The following is a 27,520-nucleotide window of genomic DNA, read 5'->3' on the forward strand; positions in this document are numbered from 1 at the left end:
AATTTCATTTTGCATGTTATTTAAAATCTGTCATGTGCTGTCCAAAAGAACTTTTGTGGAGGATGGAGGTGTTCATCTATGTCTGATCTGAAAAGCTTAGGTGTGCTTCCCTCTTCCCCTATCCCCTTGCATCCCCATCCTCAATTCATCTCCCAGAGCAGAAGCCTCCACCATGACTGCCAGCAACTTTTTTTTTTATCAGTTATCCTTGATGAGCATATGAAAATTAAAATAGCAGTCAGGGGAAGAATGAAATAAAATAGATTTCTAGCAAGTTCTCTAGAATTGTTCTGACCAATATGGTAGCCACTAGATACATGTGGCTATTTTAATTAAATTTGAATTAACTTAATTAAAATAAAGTGAACAATTCAGCATTTCACTAGATACATCTCAAGTGCTCAATAGACACATGTGTTGGTGGTGAATGCTTTGGGCACAGCATTTGGTTATTCAGTAGATTGTAGGAAAAAAGAGTTGAGAAAAAGAAAGGGTTCTACCACTTAACACCGTATCTCTGACACTTTCCTCATCATAATCACCACTATCTAATGTTTGTAAGGTTTTGTTTTTCTTTTTCTTTTCCAAGTGAGAGGAAGGGAGATAGAGAGACAGACTCCCACAAGTGCCCCAATTAGGATTCACTTGGTGACCCCCATCTGGGGCTTAAGCTCTGCCCAACCGGGGCCATGCTCACAACTGAACTATTTTTAGTGCCTGAGGTGGAGGCTCCATGAAGCTATTCTCAGCACTCAGGCAAATGCACTTGAACCAATTGAGCTATGGCTATGGCCAGGGAAGAGAGAGAGAGAGAGAGAGAGAGAGAGAGAGAGAGAGGAGAAGGAAGGGGGGAGAAGCAGATGGTCGCTTTTGCTGTGTACCCTGACTGGGAATTGAACCTGAGACATCAACATGCAGGGCTGACAATCTACCACTGAGCCAACCGGCCAGGGCCTATAATGTTTCTAAGTTTTAAAAAGCACAGACTGCAGTTTAAACTCATTAGCATGGCTTCTTATTTATATGATGAGGTCAAACACTTTTCAGATATTGCTAAAGTTCAACTTTTTCAGCAGCTTTATTGATGGATAGTTGGTATAAAATAAATAACACATATTTAAACTGCTTAATTTTTAAGTTTTTTTTTTTTTTTTTTTTTTTTTTTTTAGTGGCAGAGATAGACAGGGACAGAGAGAGATGAGAAGCATCAATCATCAGTTTCTCGTTGCGCCTTGCGACTTCTTAGTTGTTCATTGATTGCTTTCTCACACGTGCCTTGACCACGGGCCTTCAGCAGACCGAGTAACCCCCTGCTGGAGCCAGCGACCTTGGGTCCAAGCTGGCGAGCTCTTTGCTCAAGCCAGATGAGCCCGCGCACGACCTCTGGGGTCTCGAACCTGGGTACTTCCGCATCCCAGTCTGACGCTCTATCCACTGCGCCACCGCCTGGTCAGGCTTAATTTTTAAGTTTTGGCATCTATATACACCTATGAGATCATCACCACAACCAAGATCATGAGAGCATCTGTCAACCATAAGAGTTCCTTCTTGCTTTTTTATAACCCTTCTCTCACCTCTCCATGTCCTTTCTCCTATTACCAGGCACCCAGTGATCTGCTTTTTGATTAGTTTCCCATTTTTAGAATTTTATATAAGTGGATCAAAATAAATTATTTTCTTTTTTTGTCAGGCTTTTGTTTTCACTTATTGTAATTACTATATTTTTGGATTCACCCATATTTTTGTTGCTGTTGTTATTTCAAAGTATTCCATTTTATGGATATATTCCTTTTATCCACATGCTGAAGGACAATTGGACAGTTTGGGGATATACAAATAAAGCTGTTGTGAACATTTTTGTACAAGTATTTGTGTGAACATATGCTTAACTTTCAGATAAATACCTAGGAATGGAATGACAGGGTTATGTGGTACAGGTATTCTGAAAATTTTAAAGAAACAGCCAAAATGCTTTCCAAATTGGTTGTAACTTTTTATACAACCACCACTAGTGCATGACAGCTCCAGCTGTTCTGTGTCCTATCAGTACCGATGTGTCCAGTGTTTCTAGTTTTAGACATTTGGATCTCTAATAAAAATTACCAGTGTTCTCCTTCTAAGCTTTTATTTCTTTATCTGACAGGCATGTTTTGAGCACATGACATTGATTTTTTTCTTTCTTTTATTAAAGTCACCAAAGTGATTTATTTTATTTTATTTTTTGAAATAAAAAATAACATTAATTTTTTCTCTATTGTGAAGTCTGAACTAAAAGAATTAAAAAGAAAGAATGGAGAAGAGATCTTATTATAGATCTGAATACAACCCCTTTTAAAGCCTGGACTACCCTATGTTTTATTAAAATTAATATTTTAATAAAATATTAAAATTTATTATTTTAATATTTTATATATGAAGCCCTATTAAAGGATTAATAAAGCACATAGATGGTTTTATATAAAGAAAAAAAATTAAATTAAATGGAAAAATTTAAATAAACTTGCTCTTCACAAAATTTAAATAGTACATAACTAAGAGTAGAATGTGAATTGTAAAAGTCTTCCCACACCTAGCTCCTGCAAATTCTCCCCATTGTGTATACAATCATGATTAAGAGAGTATGTGTGGAGTGACGTCACGGAAATGGCGCTGTGAGAAGCGCGTCCGACAGCTCGCCCCTAAATCACAACAAATTTATCAACTAGAAACAGAAAAATTTATCCTCAGAGCATTCCGGAGTTCCACACAAACTGAAAGCAAAAGGACTGTTATCACTTGAATCTGAGAGACGAGGGTGTGGAGGAAGCTACCGCAGCAGCGACGCTCATTCAAGCCGCGAGGGAGTGCGCCTGCGTGCTATCAATGAGACCACCCTCAGATGCCGATAAGAAAGAGGAAATCGAATATTATGGATACAAAAGAAAGAGAGGTAACACAAATAGATGTGGAAAAATCTATGGAGAAAAGACTTAACATATTGGAAGCTTTGGAGCTAAATGACAGAGAATTTAAAATAGAAATCTTAAAAATACTCAGAGATATACAAGAAAACACAGAAAGGCAATATAGGGAGATCAGAAAACAACTCAATGAACACAAAGAATATATTACCAAGGAAATTGAAACTATAAAAACAAATCAAACAGAAATGAAAAACTCAATTCACGAGCTGAAAAATGAGGTAACAAGCTTAGCTAACAGAACAGCCCAGATTGAAGATAGGATTAGTGAAATAGAAGACAAACAACTTGAGGCACAACAGAGAGAAGAAGAAAGAGACTCAAAAATAATAAAAAATGAGAAAGCCCTACAGGAATTGTCTGACTCCATCAGAAAGAATAACATAAGAATAATAGGTATATCAGAGGGAGAAGAGAAAGAAAATGGAATGGAGAATATACTCAAACAAATAATAGACGAGAACTTCCCAAGCCTGTGGAAGGAACTAAAGCCTCAAATTCAAGAAGCAAACAGAACACCAAGTTTTCTTAACCCCAACAAACCCACTCCAAGGCACATCATAATAAAGATGACACAAACCAATGACAAAGAAAAAATTCTCAAGGCAGCCAGGGAAAAGAAGAGTACAACATATAAAGGAAGGCCTATTAGATTATCATCAGATTTCTCAGCAGAAACTCTACAAGCTAGAAGAGAGTGGACCCCAATATTTAAAGCCCTGAAAGACAGGAACTTTCAGCCAAGAATACTATACCCATCAAAGCTATCCTTCAAGTATGAAGGAGATATAAAAACATTCACAAATACAGAAAAGATGAGAGAATTTATCAACAGAAAGCCCCCACTCCAGGAAATACTAAGGGGGGTTTTCCAACCAGATTCAAAGAACAAAAGAAAACAACACCACAAGTAACAGCTCCACCAAGAACACAATAAAACCAAACTTAAACTGTGACAACAAAGGAAAAAAAGGGGGAGAGGATGGAGATTAACAGTAGCAAAGGATGATGAAGTGCAGAAATACTTATAAGATAGGGTACTACAATGAATATGGTAGGTACCCTTTTCATTACTTAATGGTAACCACCCATAAAAAAAACCACCACAAAAACACTTGACTTAAAAAGGTAGCAACAGAGGAAAGAAGTATGGAACACAAACAAACAAAAACAAATGATAGAAAAACAAAAGAGAAGAATCAAACTAGATACAAAACTAACAGAAAGCAATTTATAAAATGGCAGTAGGGAACCCACAAGTGTCAATAATTACACTAAATGTAAATGGATTAAACTTACCAATAAAAAGACACAGAGTAGCAGAATGGATTAAAAAAGAAAATCCAACTATATGCTGCCTACAAGAAACACATCTAAGCAACAAGGATAAAACAAATTCAAAGTGAAAGGCTGGAAAACAATACTCCAAGCAAACAACACCCAAAAAAAAGCAGGCGTAGCAATACTTATATCTAATAATGCTGACTACAAGACAGAAAAAGTACTCAGAGACAAAAATGGTCATTTCATAATGATTAAGGGGAAGTTGAATCAAGAAGACATAACAATCCTTAATATATATGCACCAAACCAAGGAGCACCAAAATATATAAGACAGCTACTTATTGACCTTAAAACAAAAACTAACAAAAATACAATCATACTTGGAGACCTCAATACACCGCTGACGGCTCTAGATCGGTCATCCAAACAGAGAATCAATAAAGATATAGTGGCCTTAAACAAAATACTAGAACACCTGGATATGATAGACATCTACAGGACACTTCATCCCAAAGCGACAGAGTATACATTTTTCTCTAGTGTACATGGAACATTCTCAAGAATTGACCATATGTTGGGCCACAAAGATAATATCAGCAAATTTAGAAAAATTGAAATTGTACCAAGCATATTTTCTGATCATAAAGCCTTGAAACTAGAATTCAACTGCAAAAAAGAGGGGGAAAAACCCACAAAAATGTGGAAACTAAACAACATACTTCTAAAAAATGAATGGGTCAAAGAAGAAATAAGCGCAGAAATCAAAAGATATATACAGACAAATGAAAATGAAAATACGACATATCAGAATCTCTGGGATGCAGCAAAAGCAGTAATAAGAGGAAAGTTCATATCACTTCAGGCCTATATGAACAAACAAGAGAGAGCCGAAGTAAACCACTTAACTTCACACCTTAAGGAACTAGAAAAAGAAGAACAAAGACAACCCAAAACCAGCCGAAGAAAGGAGATAATAAAAATCAGAGCAGAAATAAATGAAATAGAGAACAGAAAAACTATAGAAAAAATCAATAAAACAAGGAGCTGGTTCTTTGAAAAGATCAACAAAATTGACAAACCCTTGGCAAGACTCACCAAGGAAAAAAGGCACAGGACTCAAATAAATAAAAGCCAAAATGAAAGAGGAGAGATCACCACAGACATCATAGATATACAAAGAATTATTGTAGAATACTATGAAAAATTATATGCCACCAAATACAACAATCTAGAAGAAATGGATAAATTCCTAGAACAATACAACCTTCCTAGACTGAGTCATGAAGAAGCAGAAAGCCTAAACAGACCAATCAGCAGGGAGGAAATAGAAAAAACTATTAAAAATCTCCCCAAAAATAAAAATCCAGGCCCAGACGGTTATACTAGTGAATTCTATCAAACATTCAAAGAAGACTTGGTTCCTATTCTACTCAAAGTCTTCCAAAAAATTGAAGAAGAAGCAATACTTCCAAACACATTTTATGAGGCCAACATAACCCTCATACCAAAACCTGGCAAGGATGGCACAAAGAAAGAAAACTACAGACCAATATCTCTAATGAATACAGATGCTAAAATACTAAACAAAATACTGGCAAACCGAATACAACAACATATTAAAAAAATAATACATCATGATCAAGTGGGATTCATCCCAGAATCTCAAGGATGGTTCAACATACGCAAAACGGTTAACATAATACACCATATCAACAAAACAAAGAACAAAAACCACATGATCTTATCAATAGATGCAGAAAAGGCTTTTGATAAAATACAACACAATTTTATGTTTAAGACTCTCAACAAAATGGGTATAGAAGGAAAATATCTCAACATGATAAAGGCCATATATGATAAACCATCAGCCAACATCCTATTAAACGGCATAAAACTGAGGACTTTCTACCTTAAATCAGGAACAAGACAGGGTTTTCCACTCTCTCCACTCTTATTCAACGTGGTGCTAGAAGTTCTGGCCAAGCAATCAGACAAGACAAAGAAATAAAAGGCATCCATATCGGAAAAGAAGAAGTAAAGCTATCACTTTTTGCTGATGATATGATCCTATACATCGAAAACCCGAAGGACTCCACAAAAAGATTATTAGAAACAATAAACCAATACAGTAAGGTCGCAGGAAACAAAATTAACATACAAAAGTCCATAGCCTTTCTATATGCCAACAATGAAATATTAGAAAACGAACTCAAAAAAATAATCCCCTTCACGATTGCAACAAAAAAAATAAAATACCTAGGAATAAACATAACAAAGAACGTAAAGGACCTATATAATGAAAATTACAAAGCATTGTTAAGGGAAATCGAAAAAGATACAATGAGATGGAAAAATATTCCTTGTTCTTGGATAGGAAGAATAAATATAATCAAAATGGCCATATTACCCAAAGCAATATACAAATTTAATGCAATTCCCATCAAAATCCCTATGAGATTTTTTAAAGAAATGGAACAAAAAATCATCAGATTTATATGGAACTATAAAAAACCCCGAATAGCCAAAACAATCCTAAGGAAAAAGAATGAAGCTGGGGGCATTACAATACCTGACTTTAAACTATATTATAGGGCCATGATAATCAAAACAGCATGGTATTGGCAAAAAAATAGACACTCAGACCAATGGAACAGAATAGAAAGCCCAGAAATAAAACCACATATATATGGTCAAATAATCTTTGATAAAGGGGCCAACAACACACAATGGAGAAAAGAAAGCCTCTTCAACAAATGGTGTTGGGAAAACTGGAAAGCCACATGCAAAAGAATGAAACTCGACTACAGCCTGTCCCCGTGTACTAAAATTAATTCAAAATGGATCAAAGACCTAAATATAAGACCTGAAACAATAAAGTACATAGAAGAAGACATAGGTACTAAAATCATGGACCTGGGTTTTAAAGAACATTTTATGAACTTGACTCCAATGGCAAGAGAAGTGAAGGCAAAGATAAATGAATGGGACTACATCAGAATTAAAAGTTTTTGCTCAGCAAGAGAAACTGATACCAAAATAAACAGACAGCCAACTATATGGGAACTGATATTTTCAAACGACAGCTCAGATAAGGGCCTAATATCCAAAATTTACAAAGAACTCATAAAACTCAACAACAAACAAAGAAACAATCCAATAAAAAAATGGGAAGAGGACATGAACAGACACTTCTCCCAGGAAGAGATACAAATGGCCAACAGATATATGAAAAGATGCTCAGCTTCATTAGTTATTAGAGAAATGCAAATCAAAACTACAATGAGATACCACCTCACTCCTGTTAGATTAGCTATTATCAACAAGACGGGTAATAGCAAATGTTGGAGAGGCTGTGGAGAAAAAGGAACCCTTATTCACTGTTGGTGGGAATGTAAAGTAGTACAACCATTATGGAGGAAAGTATGGTGGTTCCTCAAAAAACTGCAAATAGAACTACCTTATGACCCAGCAATCCCTCTACTGGGTATATACCCCAAAACCTCAGAAACATTGATATGTGAAGACACAAGTAGCCCCATGTTCATTGCAGCACTGTTCACAGTGGCCAAGACATGGAAACAACCAAAAAGCCCTTCAATAGAAGACTGGATAAAGAAGATGTGGCACATATACACTATGGAATACTACTCAGCCATAAGAAATTATGACATCAGATCATTTACAGCAAAATGGTGGGATCTTGATAACATTATAAGGAGTGAAATAAGCAAATCAGAAAAAAACAAGAACTACATGATTCCATACATTGGTGCAACATAAAAATGAGACTAAGAGACATGGACAAGAGTGTGGTGGTTACCAAGGGTGGGGGGGAGGGAGGACATGGGAGGGAGGGAGGGAGAGAGTTAGGGGGAGGGGGAGGGGCACAGAGAACTAGATAGAGGGTGACGGAGGACAATCTGACTTTGGGCGAGGGGTTTGCAACATAATTTGATGACAAAATAACCTAGACATGTTTTCTTTGAATATATGTACCCTGATTTATTAATGTCATCCCATTACCATTAATAAAAATTTATTAAAAAAAAAAGTATGTGTGTGCATTTCTCAAATATGTCTTTATATAAAATAAGAACAATTAAAGATATTTGATATTAACATTAAGAAAATATAAATTAAAATTATATTGAGATACCATCCTTTAAAATCATTAAAATAATAAAAAGAAAAAAATTGTTTCTTGACAATACCAAGTGCTGACAAAGATGAGGAGCAACTCAAAGCCTCAAACATTGGTGGTGGGAAAGCAAAATGACACTATTTAAAAAAAATGTGATAGTTTTTCTACGAAGTTAAACATACACTTACAATATCCATCAATCCTACTCTCAAGTAACAAAGTTTATACTTACACAAAAACCTATACATGAGTGTTTGTAGTGGCTTGATTTATAATTGCTAAAATCTGGAAACAACCCAAGTGTTCCTCAATTGGAAATGGATAAACAAACTAATCTATCTAAATAATAAAATCCTACTGAGCAATGAAAAAAAAAAGTACTCTAACAAGAGGGATAAGTCTAAATATGATACGCTAGCTTAAGGAAGCCAGAAATCAATACCAGAAGGAATTTGTCACAAATGCATGAAAATTAAACATCCTACTCCTAAATAAGTGAAAATAAATTCTGAGGGAAAATTTAAATACTATGGGATGAAAGAAAAGAAAAACACAACACAACAAAACTTATAAGAAATAAACCAAAGAAGTTCTCAGGAGAAGATTTATACCTATAAAATTTATACCTATACACATATTTAAAAAAGATGAAAATAATCTTAAATCAATAGTCTAACCTTTACATTAAGAAAGTAGAAAAAGAACAAAATAAAGGCAAAACAAGAAGAGAGAAGAAAATAATGAAGATTAGAGCAGAAATAAAATAGTGAATATAAAAACAATAGAGAAAATCAACAAAACCAAAAGTAATTTTCTTAGAAGGATTAAAAATATGAAAAACCTTGAGCTAATCAAGAAAAAAAGAGACAAGACTCAAATTATAAAAGAAAAGATATTGACTTTTCAGAAATAAAAAGAATTATACAAGACTAGTGTAAATAATTGTATATCAACAAATTAGATAACCTAGATAAAATGGACAAATTCTTAGAAAGACAGAAACAGCCAAAGCTGACTCAAAAAATAAAAAAATAAAAAATATGAATAGATCTAAAAGAAGAGATATAGAATTAGTAATTTAAAACCCTTCCAAAAAGAAAAGTCCAAGTCTTGGTGACTTTATTGATGAATTTTATCAAATAGTTTTAAGGACATATACAATACAAATAATCCAAATTTTTCACAAACTCTTTTAGAAAGTAGGATGGGGAGAGAACACTTCTCAGCTTATTACCTGAGGCTGGTATTACCCTGACACCAAAAGCAGACAGACATTCCTCTGAAAAAAAACTACAGATTAATGTCCCCCAACTATATCCAACAACACACATAACCATGGATGATTTATCTTTGGAATATAACCCTGGTTTAACATAAAAAAAATCGATGTAGGCCCTGGCCGGTTGACTCAGCGGTGGAGCGTCGGCCTGGCGTGCGGGGGACCTGGGTTCGATTCCCGGCCAGGGCACATAGGAGAAGCCCCCATTTGCTTCTCCACACCCCCTCCTTCCTCTCTGTCTCTCTCTTCCCCTCCCGCAGCTGAGGCTCCATTGGAGCAAAGATGCCCGGGCGCTGGGGATGACTCCTTGGCCTCTGCCCCAGGCGCTAGAGTGGCTCTGGTCGCGGCAGAGTGACGCCCCCTGGTGGGCGGAGCATCGCCCCCTGGTGGGCAGAGTATTGCCCTGGTGGGCGTGCCGGGTGGATCCCGGTCGGGCGCATGCGGGAGTCTGTCTGACTGTCTCTCCCCGTTTCCAGCTTCAGAAAAATACAAAAAAAAAAAAAATTGAAAAAAAAAATTGATGTAATACACCACATAAATACAACAAAGGAAAAAAAGAAGATAATCTTCTCTATAGACGCAGAACAAGCATTTGACTGAATCCAGCCCCTTTGCAATAAAAACATTCAACAACTAGGAATAGATGTGAATATCCTCAACCTGATAGAGGTAATCTACAAGAAAAAAAAAAACACAGCTGGCATCAAAATTAATGATGAAAGACTAAAATTTTCTTTGTAAGAGCAGAAAAAAGTCCTGAGATACTCTCACTATTTCTGTTTAATATTATACTGGAGACTATAATCAGTAAAAATTGCAATAAGCAATTTTTTAAAAAAGGCATCAAAATGGAAAAGGAAGAAGTAAAACTATATCTATTTGAAGATGATAAGATCCTGAACATAGAAATTCTAAGAAGTAAACATAAAAACTATTAGAGTTAATAAATTAATCAGCAAGGATGAAAGTTACAGTATCAATAAACACAAAAAATCAATTTTAGTTTTAGCAATGAAAAAGCTGAAAAGTCAATTAAGGAAACAATTTCATTTTCTATAGCATCAAAAACTGTAAAATATTTAGAAACAAGCTTAACTAAATTAAGGCCAGATTTATACACTGAAAACTATAAAACATTATTAAAAGTAATACAGAAAATGTAAGTAATTGAAAAGACATCCCATATTTCTAGATCAAAACACTTAATTTTTTTAAGATAGCAATACCCCCAAGTAAATCTACATATTCAACATAATCCTTATAAGAATTGTCTTCTTTGTAGAAATAGTCAAGCTGATTGTAAAATAGTACTTATGGAATTGCAAGAAACCCAGAATAGCTAAAAAAATCTTTAAAACTACAAAGTTGAAGTACTCATATTTTTAAATTTCAAATCTTAATAAAAAGTGAGAGAAATCAAGACAGTACTGGCATAGGCTATATATATATATATGGATCAATAGAGTAGAATTAAAAGTCAAGAAATAAACTCTTTTTTAAATTTTTCAGAGAGAGAGAGGGACAGATAGGGACAGACAGACAGGAAGGGAGATGAGAAACATCAATTCTTTGTTGCGGCTCTTTAGTTGTTCATTGATTGATTGTCTCATATGTGCCTTGACGGTGTGTGTGTGGGGGGGTGGCTACAGCAGACCGAATGACCCCTTGCTTGAGCCAGCGACCTTGGACTCCAGCTGGTGAGCTTTGCTCAAACCAGATGAGCCTGCGCTCAAGCTGGCGACCTCGGGGTCTCAAACCTGGGTCCTCCACATCCCAGTCCACTGCACCACCACCTGGTCAGGCAAGAAATAAACTCTTATATTTATTGGAAATTGATTTGTGATAAGAGTGATAAGACAATTCAATAAAGAAAAAAAGTCTTTTCAACAAAGAGTTGAAACTGGCTATTAATAAAGCAACTGGATACACTTTTGTAAATGAATGATTTTGGACCTCTATTTCACACCATGTATAAACATTAACTAAAAATAGAGCAATAACTAAATATAAGACATAAAATTGTAAAACTCTTTTTTAAAAAGAGCATAGGTGTAAATCTTTAAGACCTAAATCTTTAACACAATTTTTGTTGTTGTTGTTGTTTTTGCTATGACACCAACAGCATAAGAAACAACAACAACAACAAAAAAAGATAAATTGTACTTCATCAAGATTCAAGTACTTTGTGCTTCAAAGAACACTATTAAAAAAGTGAAAGTTAAATTAGAGTAGGAGAAAATATTTACATAATACGTATTTGATAAAGGTCCAGTACCAGATATATAAAGAAGTGTTACAACTCAACAATAAAAAAGGGATAACTCAATTAAAATCAAAATAACCCAATTGAGTAGACATTTCTTTAAAGAAGATACACAAATGGCCAAGAAGCATATGAAAGATGCCCAACAATATTTGTCTTTGGAGAAATGCAAATCAAACAACAACAAAATACCACTTCACACCCACTAGGATGCCTAAAACATAAAAGACAGACAATAACAAGTCTTGGTGATGATGTTTAGAAATTAGAACTCTTACACATTGCTGTTGGATTGCAAAATGATGGGGCCACTTTGGAAAATTGGCAGTTTCTCAAAATGCTAAGCATACATTTTCCTTATGACCAAACCATTCTCCTTTTAAGTATCTCTTCGAAAGAAATAGAAACACATGATCATGTAAAACATATATGCTAATGTTCATAATAACATTTCCAAAAAGTGGAAGTAACCACAATATCCATCAATGAGTGAATGAACATATAAAATGTGATAAATTCAAACAACAGAATACTCTTCAGCCCTGAAAGGAAATGAAGTATTGATACAGGATACAAAATGGATCAACATTGGAAATACAAACTAAATGAAAGCCAGACACAAAAGGCCACATAATGTCTAATTACATTTAAGTAAAATGTCTAGAATAAGCAAATCCATAGAGGCAATAAGTAAATTGCCAGTTGCCAGGGATTGTGAAGAGTATAACAGGGACCAATTGTCAATGAGTATGGGTTAGAGGGCTGATGAAAATGTTCTGGAATTACATTTGTGAATACATGAAACACAGAGATTATTCTTGTATTATTATAAAATAATTATTGTATTATCTTTTGTATTACAACTGCAAACCTACTTTTGGGTATGATGTTGGCTGTTGATTTCTCTTATATAGACGTTTATTATGTTGAGTGTAGTTTCCTTCTCTTCTTAAGTTTTTTGCATGTTTTTATCATGAAAAGGTGCTAAATTTTATCAAATGCTTTTTATGCATCAATTGAGATAATCATGTAGTTTTTTTCCCCCCTTCATTCTGTTAATGTGGTATATTATACTGATTGATTTTCCTAAGTTGAATCATTCTACATAAGTTTTTTATTTGTATACTAGTTGATATTGAAGGGTGAACCAATGCAATATTTACTGTAATAAATAATTTTGACTACTTAAATCATTCAGCTTTTGTATCTTTTTCGTACCAACAATTTTTTTATAAGATTGTTTTACAGGATTATGAAAGTTCATCATTCTCATTTTATATAACTTGAGATATTTTAGAGAAGCACAAAGTGAACTGGTAAAAAAAAAACAATAGAATGAACTATTTGGAGAAGCTGCTATTACTTTACAGACAATTCTTAAGATAATTTCAAACTTGTGAAAAAATGTGATTATACAACACCTGAACAGATCTATTCAACTGTAGTGATAGATATGTAATTTTCTTATTCTGGGAAATTTTTAGCTCTTGGTATTTGGGAAGGCCTACTACAGGGGGAGAGATTGAAGGTTGATGAGAAGTGATCAGCTTACTACTTGCTCAATATTTGGGGTATATTACCATCCTCCAGAGTCTTTGGATAAACTGTTTTATTCATAAATATTGTTGGTTCTTGATTGTTTTTTTCTTTTTCTGAAATTAGCAAGCTGATTTGAAATTAATATAGAAGTAAAGAATTCCTAAGATAGCCAAAACAATTTTAATTAAAAAAGATAAAGTTGGAGGATTTTTACTACTGATTACTTGACTTATTGTAAAGCTTCAAGAATAAAAAATATGGTATTGACATAAGGATGAGCATATAGATTAGGGATTTAAAAGTTGTTTTTTAAAGTGACTTGTAGTAAATTTTTGAGACTTTGTAGTCTCTGTTGCAGTTATTCAACTCTGTTGTCGTACTGCAAAAACGGTGCAAACAATATGTAAACACATAGAAATGTCTGTATTCTATGAAACATTTAAATACCCCCCTAAAAAAAGAGATGGTGGACTGGATTTGACCCACAGACCATATTTGTGACCCTTGATATTGATCAATGAAATAGAGTTGAGAGTAAAAATAAACTCTTCATTTAACATAAATTGATTTCAATAAAGATGCCAAGAAAATTAACTGAAGACAGTATAATCTTTTCTGTAGTGATGAGTTAACTATTCCCCATGTTAAAAGAAAAACATGAAATAACTAAATAATGTAAACAAACACAAAATCTTGTTTTACCCTGGCACTAAAAAAAAAAAAAAGCTCTAAAGAGATAATGGTTAAAAACCTCTATAAAAAATCATAAGAATAAATCTTCATGTCTTTAGGTTAGCAAAGACTTCAACCATGACACTAAGAACATATAAAATAAAATAAGAAACTTTAAATAAAATGAAAAAATGTTAAATTGGACTTAAGAAAATGAAAGATAAACTTGGGAGAAACATTTGTAAATCCTATATCTGATAAAGGATCTGTATGTATAGTCTATAAAGAACTCTTACAACTGAAAAATAAGAAGACAAACAACACAATTAAGAGTGGACAACAGTCTTGAATAGACATTTTACTGAAGAAGAAATAATAATGGCTAATAAGCACATGGAAAAGTGCTCAAAATCACTAGTCTTAGGGAAATGAAATTTAAAGTCACAACAACATACCACTATATGTTTAGTAAGGATGTTTATTCTAAAAAAGGACAGCCTGACCAGGTGGTGGTGCAGTGGATAGAGCGTTGGACTGGGATGCGGAGGACCCAGGTTCGAGACCCCAAGGTTGCTAGCTTGAGTGCAGGCTCATCTGGTTTGAGCAGAGCTCACCAGCTTGGACCCAAGGTCACTGGCTCGAGCAAGGGATTACTCGGTCTGCTGTAACCCCACGGTCAAGGCACATAGAAAGCAATCAATGAACAACTAAGGTGTCGCAATGAAAAACTGATGATTGATGCTTCTCATCTTTCTCCATTTCCATCTGTCTGTCCCTGTCTATCCCTCTCTCTGACTCTCTCTGTCTCTGTAAAAAAAATAAAAAAAAAGACAAAAATAGCAAATATTGGCAAGAATGTAGAGAGACTGGGACTCTCATACATTGTTGGTGGGAATGTAAAATGGTACAGCCACTTTGGAAACAGTTTGGCAATTTCCTTAAGTTTTAGATGTAAACATGTCATGTGACTCCCATATTTTACCTCTAGGAAGCTAGCCAAAATGAATAAAAACATCAGTCCACAAAACTTGTACATTAATGTTCATACCAGCATTATTTGTAATGGCCCCAAACTGAAAACAGACAGGTTATCAACCAATGAGCAAATGAATAAACAAACTGAGGTATGTCTATGCAAATGAAGTGCTATTCAGTATTAAAAAAGGAAATACTGGTACTTGCTATAGCATAGATAAACTTCAAAAGCATTATTGTAAATGAGAGAGCCAGATGCAAAAGACTACATATTACATGATCCTATTTATTTAAAATGTCCAGAAAAAGGAAGTTTAAAGTCAGAAAGCTGATCAGCAGTGTTTGCCTAGGACCAGTGCTGAGAACAGGGATTGATTGAAAATGAGCTTGGGGTGGTAACATCACGGAAATAGCGCCGTGAGCAGTGCGTATGACAGATCTCCCCAAAATCTCAACAAATTTATCAACTAGAAACAGAAAAATTTATCCTCGGAGCATTCCGGAGTTCCACACACACTGAAGGTGAAAGGGCTGTTATCACTTGAATCTGAGAGAGGAGTCGGAGCTGAGGGTGTGGAGGAAGCTAACTACCGCACGGATGTTCATTCAAGCTGAGGAGGGAGTATGCCTGTGGTGAGTCAACCCACATGTGCAACTGCCCGCCCACACTTAGGGAGGAACAGCCTGAGTGCTGCGAGCAGCCGCCAGCATGCCGTGAGAAACCGCGCACGCACCCTGTGCCGCGGTCTGGTAGCAGAGCGAGTTCCCTTGCGCCACGAGCGTCCCCAGCAGCCTGCGCACTGTGAGCGAGTGTCCCCAGCCACCGGCGTGCCCAGAGCACCCCATTCGCTGGCGTGCCCTGAACAACCCACTCACCCACACGCCCAGAGCACCCCACTCGCCTGCACACCCAGAGTGCCCCATTCTCCCGCACGCCCAGTGCACCCCAGCTGCCAGCGGCAAGGCAAGCGGGAAGGGCACCAAAGCTATCTTCCCTACTCTGGAGATTCTCTCCGTGAGCGGGGCACCTCACCCAGCCATTCAAGCTAACAATCAAGCATTGGGGGAGGGGTGCGCAGGCAGCCTGAAATACTTTCTGAAGCACAGCTGTGGATCCAATCACTGAAATTAGCTTAACCCACGAAATCTGCGCACCCACGGGGCTCTAATTGATAAGATCTCTCTCAGTTCAGCGATCCAAGACAAGAGGAGTGATATTTTTTAGTGCCTCTCGCTAAAGGGGCAGGGGCAACTTCTGAATGACAGAGCCTTCATATTCAGGGATATACGCTAACAAGAGGGACTTGGCAGATACTAAGATCTATACAGCAAGCAATGACTAGTGCCTCTTCTTCCCAGCCAAAACAGGCTACAAAGTGTGGAAAGCCTGGGTTGAGTGGTCCAACTGAATGCTAGGTGCTGAACAGTCACCTTGACAACAATTGGCTCCCAGCGCTGCCTTATTACGCTGGAGGCTCTGACTGCCAGAGCCTTACCCAGAGCCTTGCGCTGAGTGGGGATAGAGTGGGGATTTCCCAGTTCTTTGAGCCTTTTACTCCCCAGGCAGAAACAGTGGCAGCCTCATAGCTGGATAACCAGGCTGCTAATTCAGGAAGGGGAGACTAGGAGAGAGACTCCGGGAAAGCAAACTCTCTCATTGTTGGACCCTGCAAACGCCAACAAGCCTTGACTACCAACGAGACTAAAGCCAATTATATGACATTGCCATAGAATCCCATCAACTGCAAATCCCTACCTAAGCGTGACACAGGGGCAGAGCCTGGGGTACAGAGTCACCGACCAGGAAGAGGGAGAGAAAAGAAAAAGGAAGAAGTTAACCTCTCAAAATCAAGAAAAATCCACAGACTCTATAACTTGTTCCACTATTTTTTCGTTGTTGTTGTTTGTTTCTTCTATCTTATTGCTCTTATTATTATTATTTCTATTTCCTCCACCTCGGTCCTTTTATTCTCTGCCCATCTTATTCTTCCCTTTTCTTGAATGACACTACCCGTGAGTGTTACATTTTATTTCTTTTCTTCATCCTTACTCTCCTTTAGGGTTATACTCCAAAACCCTTAACTCTCATTCTCTCCCCTTTTGTTTTCTTTTCTTTTCCTTTTTTTCTTCCTTTGTTTTTCTCTTTTTCTTATTTCTCCCTTTCTATTCGTTTCTTCTTTTCTCATTTTACTTTTCCTCCCATTCAATCCTCAATCACGAACAAATGATTTAATTTGGGACTCAAGTTTTTTTTGTTTTTTGTTTTTTGCTTTTGTTTTTGGTTTTCTTTTGTTTGTTTGTTTTTGTGGCATTTTGGGTACTTTTTACTCTGCTTTTTAACTCATTAGCATTCGTCCCAACCCAAGGTCTCCATTGTATTTAGTTTTTGTTCCACTTAATACAACAGATTTTTACTTATTTTTTTATTTATTTTTCTTCTTTAATTATTATTATTTTTTCTCCTTTTTTCTGTTTCCCTCTTATCCCTCTCATTATATCTCTTAGTCTACCATCACTTACAAGCAAATCATTTTATACTTGTCTAAGGTTTTCTCTTTTTTTTTTTTGCATTTAGTAGGTCCCTACTCCCTTTTTTGCCCCTTGAACTCTTCACCCCAAATCAGGCCCTCCGTTATAGGCAGTTTTTATTCCATTAAGCATAATATAATTCACAGGTCATCATGATATTTCCCTAAGGAGGGGAGAGGTGGGGAAGAGAAGAAAGAAAAAAGGGGGAAATAATAAATTATTACTTTTTTGTGGGGTGTTTTTCTTTTTTCTTTTTTTACTTTTTATTCTTTATTAATTCTAATTAGTGCTATCAACAAGATCACCCTCAGATGCCAATAAGAAAAAGGAAATCGAATATTATGGATACAAAGATAGAGAGGTAACACAAATAGATGTGGAAAAATCTATGGAGAAAAGATTTAACATATTGGAAACCTTAGAGCTAAATGACATAGAATTTAAAATAGAAATCCTAAAAATACTCAGAGATATACAAGAAAACACAGAAAGGCAATTTGGGAAGCTCAGAAAACAACTCAACGATCACAAAGAATATATTACCAAGGAAATTGAAACTATAAAAACAGATCAAACAGAAATGAAAAACTCAATTCACGAGCTGAAAAACGAGGTAACAAGCTTAGCTAATAAAACAGCCCAGATAGAAGGTAGGATTAGTGAAATAGAAGACAAGCAACTTGAGGCACAACAGAGAGAAGAAGAAAGAGACTCAAAAATAATAAAAAATGAGAAAGCCCTACAGGAATTGTCTGACTCCATCAGAAAGAATAACATAAGAATAATAGGAATATCAGAAGGAGAAGAGAAAGAAAATGGAATGGAGAATATACTCAAACAAATAATAGATGAGAACTTCCCAAGCCTGTGGAAAGAACTAAAGCCTCAAATTCAAGAATCAAACACAACACCGAGTTTTCTTAACCCCAACAAACCCACTACAAGGCACATCATAATGAAGATGGCACAAACCAAAGACAAAGAAAAAATTCTAAAGGCAGCCAGGGAAAAGAAGAGTACAACATATAAAGGAAGGCCTATTAGATTATCATCAGATTTCTCAGCAGAAACTCTACAAGCTAGAAGAGAGTGGACCCCAATATTTAAAGTCCTGAAAGAGAGGAACTTTCAGCCAAGAATAGTATACCCATCAAAGCTATCCTTCAAGTATGAAGGAGATATAAAAACATTCACAAATACAGAAAAGATGAGAGAATTTATCAGCAGAAAGCCCCCACTCCAGGAAATACTAAAGGGGGTTTTCCAACCAAATTCAAAGAACAAAACAAAACAAAACCACAAGTAACAGCTCTACCAAGAACACAATAAAACCAAATTAATACTGTGACAACAAAAGAAAAAAAGGGGGGAGAGGATGGAGATTAACAGTAGCAAAGGATGATGAAGCACAGAAATACTCATAAAATAGGGTACTACAATGAATATGGTAGGTACCCTTTTCATTACTTAATGATAACCACCCTTGAGAAAACCACCACAAAAACACTTGACTTAAAAAAGGTAGCAACAGAGGAAAGAAATATGGAATACAAACAAACAAAAACAAATGATAGAAAAACAAAAGAGAAGAATCAAACAAGATACAAAACTAACAGAAAGCAATTTATAAAATAGCAATAGGGAACCCACAAGTGTCAATAATTACACTAAATGTAAATGGATTAAATTTACCAATAAAAAGACACAGAGTAGCAGAATGGATTAAAAAAGAAAATCCAACTGTATGCTGCCTACAAGAAACACATCTAAGCAACAAGGATAAAAACAAATTCAAAGTGAAAGGCTGGAAAACAATACTCCAAGCAAACAACACCCCAAAAAACCCAAGTGTAGCAATACTCATATCTAATAATGCTGACTACAAGACAGAAAAAGTACTCAGAGACAAAAATGGTCATTTCATAATGATTAAGGGGACACTGAATCAAGAAGACATAACAATCCTTAATATATATGCACCAAACCAAGGAGCACCAAAATATAAAAGACAGCTACTTATTGACCTTAAAACAAAAACTGACAAAAATACAATCATACTTGGAGACCTCAATACACCGCTGACGACTCTAGATCGGTCATCCAAACAGAGAATCAATAAAGATATAGTGGCCTTAAACAAAATACTAGAACACCTGGATATGATAGACATCTACAGGACACTTCATCCCAAAGCGACAGAGTATACATTTTTCTCTAGTGTACATGGAACATTCTCAAGAATTGACCATATGTTGGGCCACAAAGACAATATCAGCAAATTTAGAAAAATTGAAATTGTACCAAGCGTATTCTCTGATCATAAAGCCTTGAAACTAGAATTCAACTGCAAAAAAGAGGAAAAAAATCCCACAAAAATGTGGAAACTAAACAACATACTTCTAAAAAATGAATGGGTCAAAGAAGAAATAAGTGCAGAGATCAAAAGATATATACAGACAAATGAAAATGACAATACGACATATCAGAATCTCTGGGATGCAGCAAAAGCAATAATAAGAGGAAAGTTCATATCACTTCAGGCCTATATGAACAAACAGGAGAGAGCCCAATTAAACCACTTAACTTCACACCTTAAGGAACTAGAAAAAGAAGAACAAAGACAACCCAAAACCAGCTGAAGAAAGGAGATAATAAAAATCAGAGCAGAAATAAATGAAATAGAGAACAGAAAAACTATAGAAAAAAATCAATAAAACAAGGAGCTGGTTCTTTGAAAAGATCAACAAAATTGACAAACCCTTGGCAAGACTCACCAAGGAAAAAAGGCACAGGACTCAAAAAAATAAAATACAAAATGAAAGAGGAGAAATCACCACAGATATCATAGATATACAAAGAATTATTGTAGAATACTATAAAAAACTATATGCCACCAAATACAACAATCTAGAAGAAATGGATAAATTCCTAGAACAATACAACTTTCCTAGATTGAGTCATGAAGAAGCAGAATGCCTAAACAGACCAATCAGCAGGGAGGAAATAGAAAAAACTATTAAAAACCTCCCCAAAAGTAAAAGTCCAAGCCCAGATGGTTATACTAGTGAATTCTATCAAACATGCAAAGAAGACTTAGTTCCTATTCTACTCAAAGTCTTCCAAAAAATTGAAGAAGAAGCAATACTTCCAAACACATTTTATGAGGCCAACATAACCCTCATACCGAAACTTGGCAAGGATGGCACAAAGAAAGAAAACTACAGACCAATATCTCTAATAAATACAGATGCTAAAATACTAAACAAAATACTGGCAAACCGAATACAACAACATATTAAAAAAATAATACATCATGATCAAGTGGGATTCATCCCAGAATCTCAAGGATGGTTCAACATATGTAAAACGGTTAATGTAATACACCATATCAACAAAACAAAGAACAAAAACCACATGATCTTATCAATAGATGCAGAAAAGGCTTTCGATAATATACAACACAATTTTATGTTTAAGACTCTCAACAAAATGGGTATAGAAGGAAAATATCTCAACGTGATAAAGGCCATATATGATAAACCATCAGCCAACATCCTATTAAATGGCATAAAACTGAGGACTTTCTACCTTAAAATAGGAACAAGACAGGGTTGTCCACTCTCTCCCCTCTTATTTAACGTGGAGCTAGAAGTTCTGGCCAGAGCAATCAGACAAGACAAAGAAATAAAAGGCATCCATATCAGAAAAGAAAAAGTAAAGGTATCCCTTTTTGCTGATGATATGATCCTATACATCAAAAACTTGAAGGACTCCACAAAAAGATTACTAGAAACAATAAACCAATACAGTAAGGTCGCAGGAAACAAAATTAACATACAAAAGTCCATAGCCTTTCTATATGCCAACAATGAAATATTAGAAAACGAACTCAAAAAAATAATCCCCTTCACGATTGCAACAAAAAAAATAAAATACTTAGGAATAAAAATAACAAAGAATGTGAAGGACCTATATAACAAAAACTACAAAGCATTGTTAAGAGAAATAGAAAAAGACACAATAAGATGGAAAAATATTCCTTGTTCTTGGATAAGAAGAATAAATATAATTAAAATGGCCATATTACCCAAAGCAATATATAAATTTAATGCAATTCCCATCAAAATTCCTATGACATTTTTTAAAGAAATGGAACAAAAAATCATCAGATTTATATGGAACTATAAAAAACCCCGAATAGCCAAAGCAATTCTAAGGAAAAAGAATGAAGCTGGGGGCATTACAATACCTGACTGCAAACTATATTATAGGGCCACGATAATCAAAACAGCATGGTATTGGCAAAAAAATAGAGACTCAGACCAATGGAACAGAATAGAAAGCCCAGAAATAAAACCACATATATTTGGTCAAATAATCTTTGATAAAGGGGCCAACAACACACAATGGAGTAAAGAAAGCCTCTTCAACAAATGGTGTTGGGAAAACTGGAAAGCCACATGCAAAAGAATGAGACTCAACTACAGCTTGTCCCCATGTACTAAAATTAATTCAAAATGGATCAAAGACCTAAATATAAGACCTGAAACAATAAAGTACACAGAAGAAGACATAGGTACTAAACTCATGGACCTGGGTTTTAAAGAACATTTTATAAACTTGACTCCAATGGCAAGAGAAGTGAAGGCAAAGATAAATGAATGGAACTACATCAGAATAAAAAGTTTTTGCTCAGCAAGAGAAACTGATATCAAAATAAACAGAAAGCCAACTAAATGGGAAATGTTATTTTCAAACAACAGCTCATATGAGGGCCTAATATCCAAAATTTACAAAGAACTCATAAAATTCAACAACAAACAAACAAACAATCCAATAAAAAAAATGGGAAGAGGACATGAACAGACACTTCTCCCAGGAAGAAATACAAATGGCCAACAGATATATGAAAAGATGCCCAGCTTCATTAGTTATTAGAGAAATGCAAATCAAAACTACAATGAGATACCACCTCACACCTGTTAGATTAGCTATTATCAACAAGACGGGTAACAGCAAATGTTGGAGAGGCTGCGGAGAAAAGGGAACTCTCATCCACTGTTGGCGGGACTGTAAAGTAGTACAACCATTATGGAGGAAAGTATGGTGGTTCCTCAAAAAACTGAAAATAGAACTACCTTATGACCCAACAATACCTCTACTGGGTATATACCCCCAAACCTCAGAAACATTGATATGTAAAGCCACATGTAGCCCCATATTCATTGCAGCACTGTTCACAGTGGCCAAGACATGGAAACAACCAAAAAGCCCTTCAATAGAAGACTGGATAAAGAAGATGTGGCACATATACACTATGGAATACTACTCAGCCATAAGAAATTATGACATCAGATCATTTACAGCAAAATGGTGGGATCTTGATAACATTATACGGAGTGAAATAAGTAAATCAGAAAAAAACAAGAACTACATGATTCCATATATTGGTGGAACATAAAAACGAGACTAAGAGACATGGACATGAGTGTGGTGGTTACTTACCAGGGGTGGGGGGAGGGAGGACGTGGGAGGGAAGGAGGGAGTGAGTTAGGGGGAGGGGGAGGGGCACAGAGAATACTAGATAGAGGGTGACGGAGGACAATCTGACTCTGGGCGAGGGATATGCAACATAATTTAATGACAAGATAACCTAGACATGTTTTCTTTGAATATATGTACCCTGATTTATTAATGTCATCCCATTAACATTAATAAAAATTTATTTAAAAAAAATAAAAGAAAATGAGCTTGGGAGAAAAAGTGGATTTTGATGGTTACACAACTCTGTAATTTACTAAAATTCATTGAATTGTATACTTATGACAGATAAGTTTTATGAAATGTAAATTATACTTCAATGACATTATTTAAAAATATTTGGCTGTTTTCTTTCATAGTGTGAATCCTGAGAAACCTTTATTCAGCTATGCAATTGTGGATGAAAAAAGGGTTTCTACATCAAGTATCTTCACAGGGTGATCTTCAAAAATTTCTAAATGGGCAGGTCATGTGGATAGTAAGGCCCCAAACATAACATAACTTTCTTCCTTCCTTCCTTCCTTCCTTCCTTCCTTCCTTCCTTCCTTCCTTCCTTCCTTCCTTCCTTCCTTCCTTCCTTCCTTCCTTCCTTCCTTCCTTCTCTTTCTTTTTTTTATTTTCTTTTCTTTTCCCTTCCTTCCTTCCTTCCTTCCTTCCTTCCTTCCTTCCTTCCTTCCTTCCTTCCTTCCTTCCTTCCTTCCTTCCTTCCCTCCTGCCTTCCTTCCATTTTTATTTTTTAAGCAAGAGGAGGGAGAGATAGTGAGACAGGAATTTCATGAAGACGTCTGGATATAGACACTAATGGTTTGACCACACTGTCAGGATTCAACCAGTGTTTTCCTCTTTTCAATCTGCCATCCTAATAAGGTTAACTTTAATCCTCATGCTAGTTGTCCCATGAGCAAGTTTGCCACTAATCTAGGTCTTATAGTCACACTGAACTCTGAAAGAAGGGAGGGGGAGGAAAGAGAATGATGATCGTTGTGTTTGTTCCTTTCCCCCATAAGCTCTAATTAAGCTTCAACTTATACCTTATTCGACAGACCTGATAAAAATGGTTCCTTTTGTTTTATAGCCTCTCTTCAGACAGGCAAAGAGGTGATATTGGCAATGGTTATCAGGATATCAAACCAAGAATTTCTGACACCAAGGAAAAAATAATAGATTTTAGCCTGACCTGTCATAGGGCAGTTGATAAAGCATCGACCTGGAATGCTGAGGTTGCCTGTTCGAAACCCTGCACTTGTTTGGTCAAGACACATATGGAAGTTGATGCTTTCTGCTCCTCCCCCCTTTCTCTCTCTCTCTCTCTCTCTCTCTCTCTCTCTCTCTCTCTCCTCTCTAAAATTAATAAATAAAAATAATAATAGATTTCACTATATTGAATGGTATCAAATGATTTATGTAGGTATTTTCTGGAGGAAGGGATATCACTGGTATAGAAGTCATTCTAAAGATTTTTAATTGTGTTTCTTCTTACATTCACAAAGCTTTGTTATAAAAGTTTTTTTAAATATTAAAATACAGATTCAACTTCACAGAGATGGGAAGGACCTCAAAATAAATATTAGAATAGCTGCAATTTTCATTTTTAAAATACTTTTAAGTAAGAACACAAATTTAGACAGCTGATCCAAATAGTTGGCAAAAGAACAGGAAAAAGAAACAAATACTCCTTTATTTAATATACCAGGCCCAAACCAGCCTTACATACTTCTGTAAAATTTTTTATGAAGAAGGATTCTCTCCAGGTGTCAAATATTAAAGGCATTTGTTTTTCTACTCTAAAGATCCAACTAAATTTGTTCCCCCACTTCCAGTTGAGGAGGTTTGCTTAACTCAACAGACTATATGCATATCTCTTGTCAGTGCTAAGTTGAGCAGTGTCTGTGTTGGTAGCTTGAAGTCAACCACAGTGGGAGTATTTATACCATAGAAATTGGAAAATTCTAAAATCCAGTGTTGTTTTTTGTTTCTTTCTGGAGAGCAGTTAAAGAATGACTGGCATACTTCTGCTCACTTGCATCAATTCTTAGAGTGATAGCATTGCACACACACAAAACACAAATTTCTCCTTCCTATACACAATACAAATACCCAAAATGGATCTATTTGTTTTCTCCATTGGAGGTTTATTTTTTTTCTTAACTTGACAACAACGTGCACCAATATCAACAACAAAATCAAGGAAGCCAGTAGCAATTTTATGATCTACAAAAATTAAGCTATGAAAATATTAAGATAAATAACTTGATTTGGGGGGATAGGAGATGGTTAAAAAGTAAATTTATGGCACAGTGGTTTTGTATAGGAGCAACATGAAATCCTTTGGCAGAAAAGTTCTCATTAATATCAGTCAAGTCAGCAGGCATAGTACAAAGTGTACTCCTCCACGTGGAGCTAGGCAGAAAATTTATTTACAGCTCTGGTCCCTATTGCCTAGGTGATGGGGAATTACATTCCTGCAATATCATTAAAAATTGTTGTCAGAGTAGTATGTAAGTATGGTAGAGGACTCTCTGAATCACTACTACCAGTATTTCAAATGGCAGTAGGCATCCCTGACACTAGGTACCATTGCTGATTGTGGCCAGGGTAGAAGAGACAAAGAATGCAAAGGAACTACTCAACCCCACTGGGACGAGGCTAAGGTTGAGCTCAAAGGATTCTGTCTGTTTTAGGCACACAATTCTACTCAATCTTTAACAAGATTGGTCTAAAGGAGATGTTCATCATCTTTCAGATTGGGAATTTAAAAAGGTACCTGTAATAAAGGAGTATATACCACATTCCCTGAGGCAGAAATCCCTTGGACCACCTACTCTACTTCCTTCACCTATCAAGATTATCATTCTTGACAGAATTGATCATATGAATAAAAATATTTGTTTAAGCTATGATATTGCATTTTTAAAACATTAAACAGGTCAGTTATTAATTCATATCTTAAAATTGTACATTTTTAGAATTCCATATTTGGCCTTAAATTTTGTCTACCTGATACTTTTTCACTAATTTAAGCAAGTGGTAGTTCTCTGTTTAAACATCTCCAGCAATAGGGAATACAGTACTTCACAAAACAATCCATTTTATGGTTAAACAGACTAAAGGTCTTTTTTATAGAGACCTGAAATTTGTCTTCATTAAACTTCTCTTCTTGGTCCTAGTGTGAATCTTGAGAAATCCTTATTCAACTGTATAATAGTGAATGAAAACAGAGCTCCTCTAGCTAGTAACTTCATAGGGTGATCTTCAAAAATTCCTAAATGGGCAGGTCATGTGGATAGCAATGCCCCAGTAATGACTTATTTATTTATTCATTTTTTTTTAAGTGAGAGGAGGGGAGATAGTGAGACAGACTCCCTCAAGTGCCTCAACTGGGATCCACCCAGCAATCCTGTCTGGGGCTGATGCTCGAATCAACTGAGTTACACTCGGCACCCGGGGCTGATGCTCAAACCAACTGCGCCACTGGCTATGGGAAAGGAAGAGGGAAAGAAGGGGGAGAAGGGGGAGGAGAGAAGCAAATGGTCGTTTCTCTTGTGTGCCCTGACTAGAATCAAACTTGGGACAGCCATATACCAGAATGCTTTATCCACTGAGCCAGCCAGCCAGGGCCATAACTTCTTTAGTAAAAGGTTTATCTTTGCCTTAAGTAACTGCTGTTCATTGTTACTGTGCATCTAGTTTAATACAGCTTTGAAGTAAGCCTTAACTACCCTGTAACCTAATCACTGACTGCTCTTCCACCTTCATGTAATCTTCCTTAAATTCCCTCCTTAATTTCAAATGCATTAAAGAAACTGCAAAACTGTTATTCTCCAGAGCATTTGAGGTCTTGCTCCCTGGCATGTGTTATCAATTTGGCTCAAATTCACTCTTATAAATTTTTTTTTATAGGTTTGAATGTTTCTTACATTGACATAATCAAATGTGGATGGCAGCCAAATTATATTCTTAGCTTATTTGGAGTGTCAGTCAGCTAAAATTCCTGTTTTGTCAAATCAGATTTTATTAAACCATGTTTACCTCATTTTGTACTTGTGTTGCTAAATTTCTAAATCTAAGGGTAGGACTCTACATTGATCACAAATCAATTTTTTATAAAGATTTTATTTATTCATTATAGAGAGGGAAGAGAGAGAGAGAGAGAGAAGGGGGGAGAAGCAGAAAGCATCAACTCCCATATGTGCCTTGACCAGGCAGGCCCAGGGTTTTGAACCGGCAGCCTCAGCGTTTCCAGGTTGACACGTTATCCACTGCACCACCACAGGTCAGGCACAAATCAACTTTATTCTCTTAGATTTGATCAACATTTTCAGACAGTTAAGATATTT

The 27,520-nt window shown here is 35.8% G+C and overlaps 1 pseudogene; it reads right to left on the bottom strand.

The window, feature by feature from the left end:
* LOC136329940 (S-formylglutathione hydrolase-like) overlaps nucleotides 1-27,520 on the bottom strand; it is a 32,708-nt pseudogene that overhangs the window by 670 nt on the left and 4,518 nt on the right.

The sequence above is a fragment of the Saccopteryx bilineata genome, chromosome 3 (genome assembly GCF_036850765.1).
Source record: "Saccopteryx bilineata isolate mSacBil1 chromosome 3, mSacBil1_pri_phased_curated, whole genome shotgun sequence".
NCBI lineage: Eukaryota > Metazoa > Chordata > Mammalia > Chiroptera > Emballonuridae > Saccopteryx > Saccopteryx bilineata.